General features: G+C 43.9%; 1 long non-coding RNA gene across 1 annotated transcript in view; it reads left to right on the top strand.

Moving 5' to 3' along the window:
- The first annotated feature begins 4,667 nt into the window (after positions 1–4,667).
- LOC109507057 (uncharacterized) overlaps positions 4,668–7,756 on the top strand; it is a 5,640-nt gene continuing 2,551 nt past the window's right edge. The window contains exon 1 of the long non-coding RNA XR_002166400.1: positions 4,668–6,267. This is a non-coding gene — a long non-coding RNA (uncharacterized LOC109507057). The remainder of the gene's footprint in view (positions 6,268–7,756) is intronic.

Below are 7,756 nucleotides of genomic sequence, written 5' to 3'. Positions count from 1 at the left end.
TGTGTGTGTGTGTGTGTGTGTGTGTGTGTGTGCGCGTGCTTGTGCGCGTGTTTTAGGTTGAGGGTTGTCCCTCAGAGACAAACGAAATAAACATCTCTTTCTCTCTCTGTGAGCCTCCCTCCCTCTCCCTCTTGCTCTCATTTTCACCAAAGGCTTCTCATCTAAAGTAGAAAAGAAAGAGCCGCTCCAGGAAAAGATGTCAGTCATCTGTTTGTGTTGACAAGCTAGAGGCCAAGAAAGATTGCATTGCCTGAATGAGCGGCCAATCTGTCAATGTGAAGCATTTAATGCGAAACGGATCATTTTGGTTCTTGGGCTTACTTTTGAGGATTGGCTCTTAATACGTAATAACACAAAAAAATACATAACATTGTGCCCACTAAGATCAATAATAATAATAATTTAGTGACAGTCCTGTAGAGAAGAGGGCTATGGCAAGCTAATTAAGCTACTAAAATTTAAAAAGTTTGATGATCTGGAATTAATGTTGTATATCAACAACGCCTTTCTGACTACTTGTATCATTTTTGTTCATGTTTTTTATAGTTTTTTTCAACCCTGCATCCTGAAAACATTATAAGCTGTTCACTGCTGTAACCGCTGTCCTTGAAAGGGTGAATTCAAGTAACTGTCACAAAGTTGTGACTAGTCAAAACCACAGATTGCGACATCCGTAATGATGATTTGTTGAGTCAACGTTCAACCACAGATATCTGCAACGTCATTTTGCCAAAACGACACTTGTTCTTGTTTATAATCACAGAGATCCAGCTACAATTCACTTACTTCCAAACAGATAGAGGGGGAGAAGATCTCTGCTGCTGCTCTATCTATCTATTTATTTGCTCGCTTGCATGAGTGAGTGTGAGTACAACTGGAATAATGTGTGTCTTTTGCTGCAGTTTGAGGTATCCACAACACTCTTTTGACGAGTCCGGATTCTATTTACAGATATCTATGACCTTGTTTGGTTCTAGAGGTAACTTGATTTAGAATCTAAAAACTGATATCTCGAACTGGAATTATGGCTATCTCAAACTTCGTTTAACGATATCTGCATTCTGCAAATTAATTTGATTGCAGATATTGTAGCTATCTGTCCAAAAAAAACAAAAACGATTCACTTTTTTTAGGCGTATTTTGACAACCATCAAAACCGATGGGTTCAACAATTTCGGTTCAGCGCCACTTTTCCACTTGGTTCTTTTACGCAACGCTTTCCTTTTTTTCCCTTATGAGCGCGAACCTAAGATGGCGGGCAGCGCGCCTGTGCGTCAAATCCTTCCAGCGATGCGGCAGCCAATCATATTGCAGTGGGGCGGGACGATTGTGCGCCTTCATGTCCGTGAATGAAGAGCTGAAGAAGTTAGCATCGTATACAAGCTGATCTCGTTCACACAGAATTATCTTTAGGGAGAAGAGCATTAAATGACATCCTTCTTACTCTAGCCATCATAGATGTGAAGTATGACAATCTGAAGTGACTCTTTAACCGAAAACAAACTTCCTTTCACAACAAAATTGGCCACAATATTAATTCTTTTCGGCTTTGCTGAATTCATCATCATTTACATTTGTACTCCCCAAGAACAACTTTTTTTTTTTTTAATACTTGTCAAATGTGATCCAAACATAGATTAGACCTGGATTTTTGCTCCATTACAGCATGCGTGTGCGCTTCACAATAATCTCCCTCCACCCAGCAGCAAGACATTGTATGCTCAGTCTTTACCAGCCTGGGAGTTCTCTTCGCTCTGTGTCTTTTTATAGGTTTGTCTTACTGTACTCCCTACTGGGCTTCTATTTTCGTGAATGCTGTGAGAAATAATTGAAAGTGTTGTGTGCAGTCTTATCTTTTACAGCGTTCACACTTCCACGTGCCTTGTAATAAACTCCATCGGTAAAATCCCTGCTGGCTGCGGATTCTTTATTCCTGTGAGATGGTAAACACTTGCTGGAAATTTGAGCTAAGAAGAAATCTTCACCGGAGACTTAGACAGCGGTTGATTGATTTAAGATTCAATTGTTTGTGCTCATTTTGTACCTTGTGAAAACACGGTCGGTCTGACTGTCTCCCATCAGGGGTGTACATGTATTCATATTTAGAGCTTTTGATATTTGCTGCAGCGGTGAACAGAGTTTGTGCACTCCAAATATAAGGCAAGGCACAGGGACTGAAGAACTGGCTGGCATTCGAAGCACATTCCCCCTCTGCAAACCAATACAGGACATCTCAGCCTCTGGCCAGCGGATGTCATGGCGAGCAATATGCTGAAGTCCTTTGTTGTTTTGGGTCATTGTCTAGCTCGATAATGACGGATCTCTCACTCGCCCTGGTTACATTTTTGTTCGAATCGGCAGTCGAGGTGTTTCTATGGACATCCTCGTTCGTGTTGCTGCTCGTGTGATGATGTGTTGCGTCAAAGAACATGAATGAGTTGCTCCCGGAGGAAGTAATTCAAGCCCAAGACATGCCATTCCCGCCACTGGGGTTGACTGATGTTGGACATCATATGCAGATCCTTTCTTTCGCTAAGCTTTAGCTTTTCTATCACTTTTTTTTTACGTTTTTGTCAGAAATGTTCGGGCCTGTGCATGCACTTCTGGCAAATTCCAGGCTGTCCTTTCTGTGCTTCTTGTGAAGGAGCAGTTTGCATCTTCTGATGAAGCCTCTTTACTTCTGGTCATCAAGTCCTCTGCATTCATTAAATTGTTACATCTTGACATCTGCACTTTGGAGGTTGTTGCTAAAGTCACTAAGACCCTTTTCCCACTGAAACTAGCGGGTAGTAGTGATCCGTGGTGACACGCAACCAATTGGCATATTGTCCCTTTCCCATTGACCAACAGAAGGCGATTCTGCGCCCCGCCCCCCCTTCCACCACTTTGCGTCTGGTTACGTCACCACGCTGTGATTGCGTAGATGATAGTGCGACAGATTTCTTGGTGGTAAACAAAGCAACATGGAAGCGAGTGTTCTTTCTTTTATCATGCTTTTTGCCGTCCTCAAAATGGTCGAAAAGCAGTGGAGGATCAACTCTTTGCTACTACTGAGACAACGTAGACGACGTGAATTTTTGGCCGAAATTGAAAGGAGTCGTATAAGTTATGACGCATTACGTACCGCCCTATGTCATCACATAATTACCGGGAAGTCCCATGTTAGGGTTTCAAACTGCAAGCGGAGGCGATCGGAGGCGATCACAACCCGCCTCCCATGGCGTTCTGGTGGACACACGGATCGACACTGGCCGGTGAGCCTTTCCCACTGTTCAAAAAAGCGTGTTTACCCGTGGTTTTGCGGCAGTGGGAAAGGGGTATAACAGAGTTGTTTGGGAGGGCCTTCTTGATTGTGAGCCTTCTCTCACTACATTTCTCTCACTACATTTCTGTCATCCTTGACCATTCAGCGGCTCTGACTTCGTAAACGGCTGGTTGCTTTCTTCCTCTACAATTGTTTATGTTTCACCCACAGACGCCTCTTTCACTTTCATGTCCGTTACACTTCTTCACGTCGTCTGCACAGGAAAAACTCAAGTGAAGACATGCGGCGCTGAAAAGTTAAACGCTGAACTGCTGAGCTCTAGTTTTGTATTAGTTAATTAGTCTGACGGTTGCAATACTTTTGGAGAGAAGTCTAACTATATGTTGGATACACTGTACGCAGTTTTAGGCAACCAAAAAGGTTTTGCACGAATGCAGATTAGATCATCAGATCATGCAACAACTTGACCTTACCATAACAGATGGCATCCGCGGATGTGTGGAAGGTGCTGCCGGAACCAGAGCACACTGCAAAGTAAAAAGCAGTGCAACGAGAAGAGGAAAAAAATGAACAAGGGTTTTCAAAAAGAATGAATTCAATCAACGGCGCGGCAAGTCAGATGATCATGAATCAACCCCTTGGCCGCGTGTGTGCGGCCTTACTGTCAAAAGCGTGTTTACCCGTGGTTTTGCGGCAGTGGGAAAGGGGTATAACAGAGTTGTTTGGGAGGGCCTTCTTGATTGTGAGCCTTCTCTCACTACATTTCTCTCACTACATTTCTGTCATCCTTGACCATTCAGCGGCTCTGACTTCGTAAACGGCTGGTTGCTTTCTTCCTCTACAATTGTTTATGTTTCACCCACAGACGCCTCTTTCACTTTCATGTCCGTTACACTTCTTCACGTCGTCTGCACAGGAAAAACTCAAGTGAAGACATGCGGCGCTGAAAAGTTAAACGCTGAACTGCTGAGCTCTAGTCTTGTATTAGTTAGTCTGACGGTTGCAATCCTTTTGGAGAGAAGTCTAACTATTTTGTTGGATACAATGTACGCAGTTTTAGCCAACCAAAAAGACGGATGATGGTTTTGCACGAATGCAGATTAGATAATCAGATCACGCAACAACTTGACCTTACCAGAACAGATAGCATCCGTGGATGGGTGCAAGGTGCTGCCGGAACCAGGGCAAACTGCAAAGTAAAAAGCAGTGCGAGGAGAAGAGGAAAAAAATGAACAAGGGTTTTCAAAAAGAATGAATTCAATCAACGGCGCGGCAAGTCAGATGATCATGAATCAACCCCTTGGCCGCGTGTGTGCGGCCTTACTGTCAGCAAAGATTCTTTAGGTGGATTACTGACTTGGTTTCAGAACTCCATCACTCTGTCACCCTGCAAACACATACAAACATAAATCATTCCTCAAAAACAATTTGTCTCAGGAGCAGGTCTTTCCTCTGCTCCGAGTTCTACAGCTTAGACAAATATGTTTGTCTTTTTCCACTTCGTTGAAGTGCGAATTCAGATCCGCTAACTAGGAAATGGATAAGTCTTTCATTAAGGAGCCTTCGTCACTCCCCATTGGGTTCGACAAATAACAAATTAATTTCCAGCCGCCTAATTTCTCTCTGTTCTCCACTGAATTTACGGTAACATCAAATTACCGATCACAGGAATGTGAACTCCCTCAAGTCTTTATCAATTCATAAAAAAAATATGCCGCAAAGGAAACGCTACAGAGCAAGTTCTCTTTTTAATTTGACTCCATGCCTCCTTTAGCACCTCGGCACTCGACAAACACAAATCAACTGATGTGTGTCATTCAAATTAGGAGATTCGGCATACCTGAAACAAGTTGCTTTGCGGTAATTACAGAGTTGACTTTCAACTTTTCAAAGTAAAACAGTCTGACTTAAAAAAAAAAAAGAAAAAAAAAAGCCTTTTCTCTGTGGGTAGCAGTGTTTGGTAAAGAAGCAGTTGTGTATTGACAGGGCCGTATTGATGTTTCAATTAGAGCGGTGTTACATTGTGCAGCAGCACGGTAACACCATGCATCTCCTGCCATCTGCTCTGCCTCCACGTCTGACGAACGACACACGTGGGGCTAATCGAGCCGCACATGAGCGATGGGACCGCGAGCTCTGACACACACATACACACACACACACACACACACACACACACACACACACACACATGCACACACGCACACTAACACACACTCCTCCTTTATGTGCATCCTTATGCAGAAAACTGGGGGAAGGACGAGGGCGAGCTCCTGTTTTAACACCCTTCAGAAAGCCTGTGATTCCTCCCCTTCTGCCTTCACGTGCGCATCACAAGCGGGTTATTCCTCTGACTGTGAAAATGCAAAATAGCAGATGTAGGAGTTCAAATACATCAAAAGCTCATCTGATGCAAAGATTGTCAAAAAATTAATAAATAAATTGGAAAAAAAAATAGAAGGGGACTGCTTGTGCCAGATTTCCCGTGCTGGCATTACTGCCTGCCAAACCACATGAATCAAAGACCTCATTGTGTGGATTATTTCGTTAATCTATTGATGCCATTGAAGAGTATTGCAGGTGTTAATGTGCCAGCTTCCCCCCTGCTTTATTGGGGAGGTGTAGCGTTAGGTCGGTAATCTGTTTTAAATGCTTTCTGGGGAACGAGACACTGAAACGCAGCCAAGAAAACTCTGCTGTGGTGAAGAGCGTTCCCTTAATACAACGCAGGCGAGACTGATGCCAACGGGGGAGCGCCAAGGAGCAACACTTGTTGAAATATTTGACTGCATGAATAATAAGGAGGGAGGGATATGATATAGCTGAAGCAGTCCATTATTCGCATCCATCCCACCAACGCCTCACTGCTCCTCTTCTCTTGCACAAGTTGTGTGTGTGCGCCATGCCAAGCTCATCTCGACGCCCGCTCCAGCTGACTTTGGAGGAGCAAAGCAAAGCAACACAGAAAGGGAAAGCCATAAAGAGGCAGAGAGTGATGAAAGGTAAGAGGGAAAGGGGACAGAAAGAGAGGTAATCCTGCCTTTTCTATACTCCCCAGGGTGGTCTCTTCATCCAGGCCTTCAAAAGGAGGGACGGAATACACCTCTGTGTGACAATGGAAGGGACCCACAGGGGTTGTTGCTAACCGCGTGCGCGTGCGTTTATGTGTGTGTGTGTGTGTGTGTGTGTGTGTGTGTGTGTGTGTGTGCGCGCGCGCACGGTGTGGTACAGCTTTAAGCAGGCCTTTGAGTGTCCTAATTGCGATGGAATACAAGCAGTCTGAGAGCTGGCTGAGATCACGGTGGGCTGCTTGGAGGGGTTAGAGCCCGCGCCTTCGACAGCCACACTCAGCAAAAGAGAGCTCAATGCGTGCAATTAATGCTCTCCCTCTCGTTAACTCGCTCCCCACTTTTTGTCTTCCTCAACTATTTGAGACCCCTTCCCACCCTGCAGTTCCCTCCCTCACGCCTCAGTCTGTCGTCATCGGCCGACGCATTAATCCGCCTTTCCAGCCTGTCAATCTCCATCCTCTTTGATGCCCTCAACAATTAGAGTAGGCATGAAAGGCGTGGGTCAGCTGCTGTTATGTAAGCCTCGCAGAAGCCTTGACAACCATTTTTCGTACCTGTTATTCAATCAACAGTATCACTTTGGAAGAGATGATCGTGCGTGCTTGATTCAAAACTATTTAACATGCTTGTACACAGGACAAAATGAGCTCAATTATAATTTGATTTTAGAAATCACTATTGCTGTTGTTTGAAATATTATTGTTATAGTAGAGGGTAAGAAATCTCTGATTTCGGGCGGTCATTTTAAAAAAAAATCTTTATAATCCGATTATTATAAATTTATGGTTATTTACATGCATCCCAATTTGTACAACGATTTGTGAGCCCTTGAAAATGGCCGTCCTCCTGAATAAAAATGTCTGTAGGATTCCAGGATGGTGAAACTTTTTCATGGGAACTCTTCAATTCTAGCTGGAAGTCATGATTGTTTTATTTCATATACTGTACATTGTGGTGGTGTCAAGAATTGTGACATTTCTGACATTATCCAAACACTTCTGAATTTGTCAATTTAGTGACCCCCCACCCCACAAAAATAATATCCTATTTGACTCCACACGCCACAGTCGAGCCTCTGGCTGGCGCATCTGCATCACAGTGGCCATTTGGGGGTTTTTACCTCAAGTCCTCTATTTCTACCTGCAAAAATCCATGTAAGGTTAATTGAAGACTTGAATATTCCCATCGGTGTGAATTATTGTTGGCCTCTATCTTTCAGCTCTTTGATTGACCGGCGATCAGTCCAGGGTGTTCCCTGCCCAAAGTCAGCTGGGATAAGCTCCAGCTCACCTATGACCCTGAGCAGGATAAGTGGGAGAAAAAAAAATGGAGGAACCAACTCCTTTCCGTCAAGTGACTGAAAGCATCATTAAGATTATTATTGTGCTTTAAATGTCAGATGAGAGAGGCATAAATGCAT

The sequence above is a fragment of the Hippocampus comes genome, unplaced genomic scaffold (genome assembly GCF_001891065.2).
Source record: "Hippocampus comes isolate QL1 unplaced genomic scaffold, H_comes_QL1_v1.1 scaffold327, whole genome shotgun sequence".
Classification (NCBI taxonomy): domain Eukaryota; kingdom Metazoa; phylum Chordata; class Actinopteri; order Syngnathiformes; family Syngnathidae; genus Hippocampus; species Hippocampus comes.
This window is presented reverse-complemented; position numbering and strand designations above follow the sequence as displayed.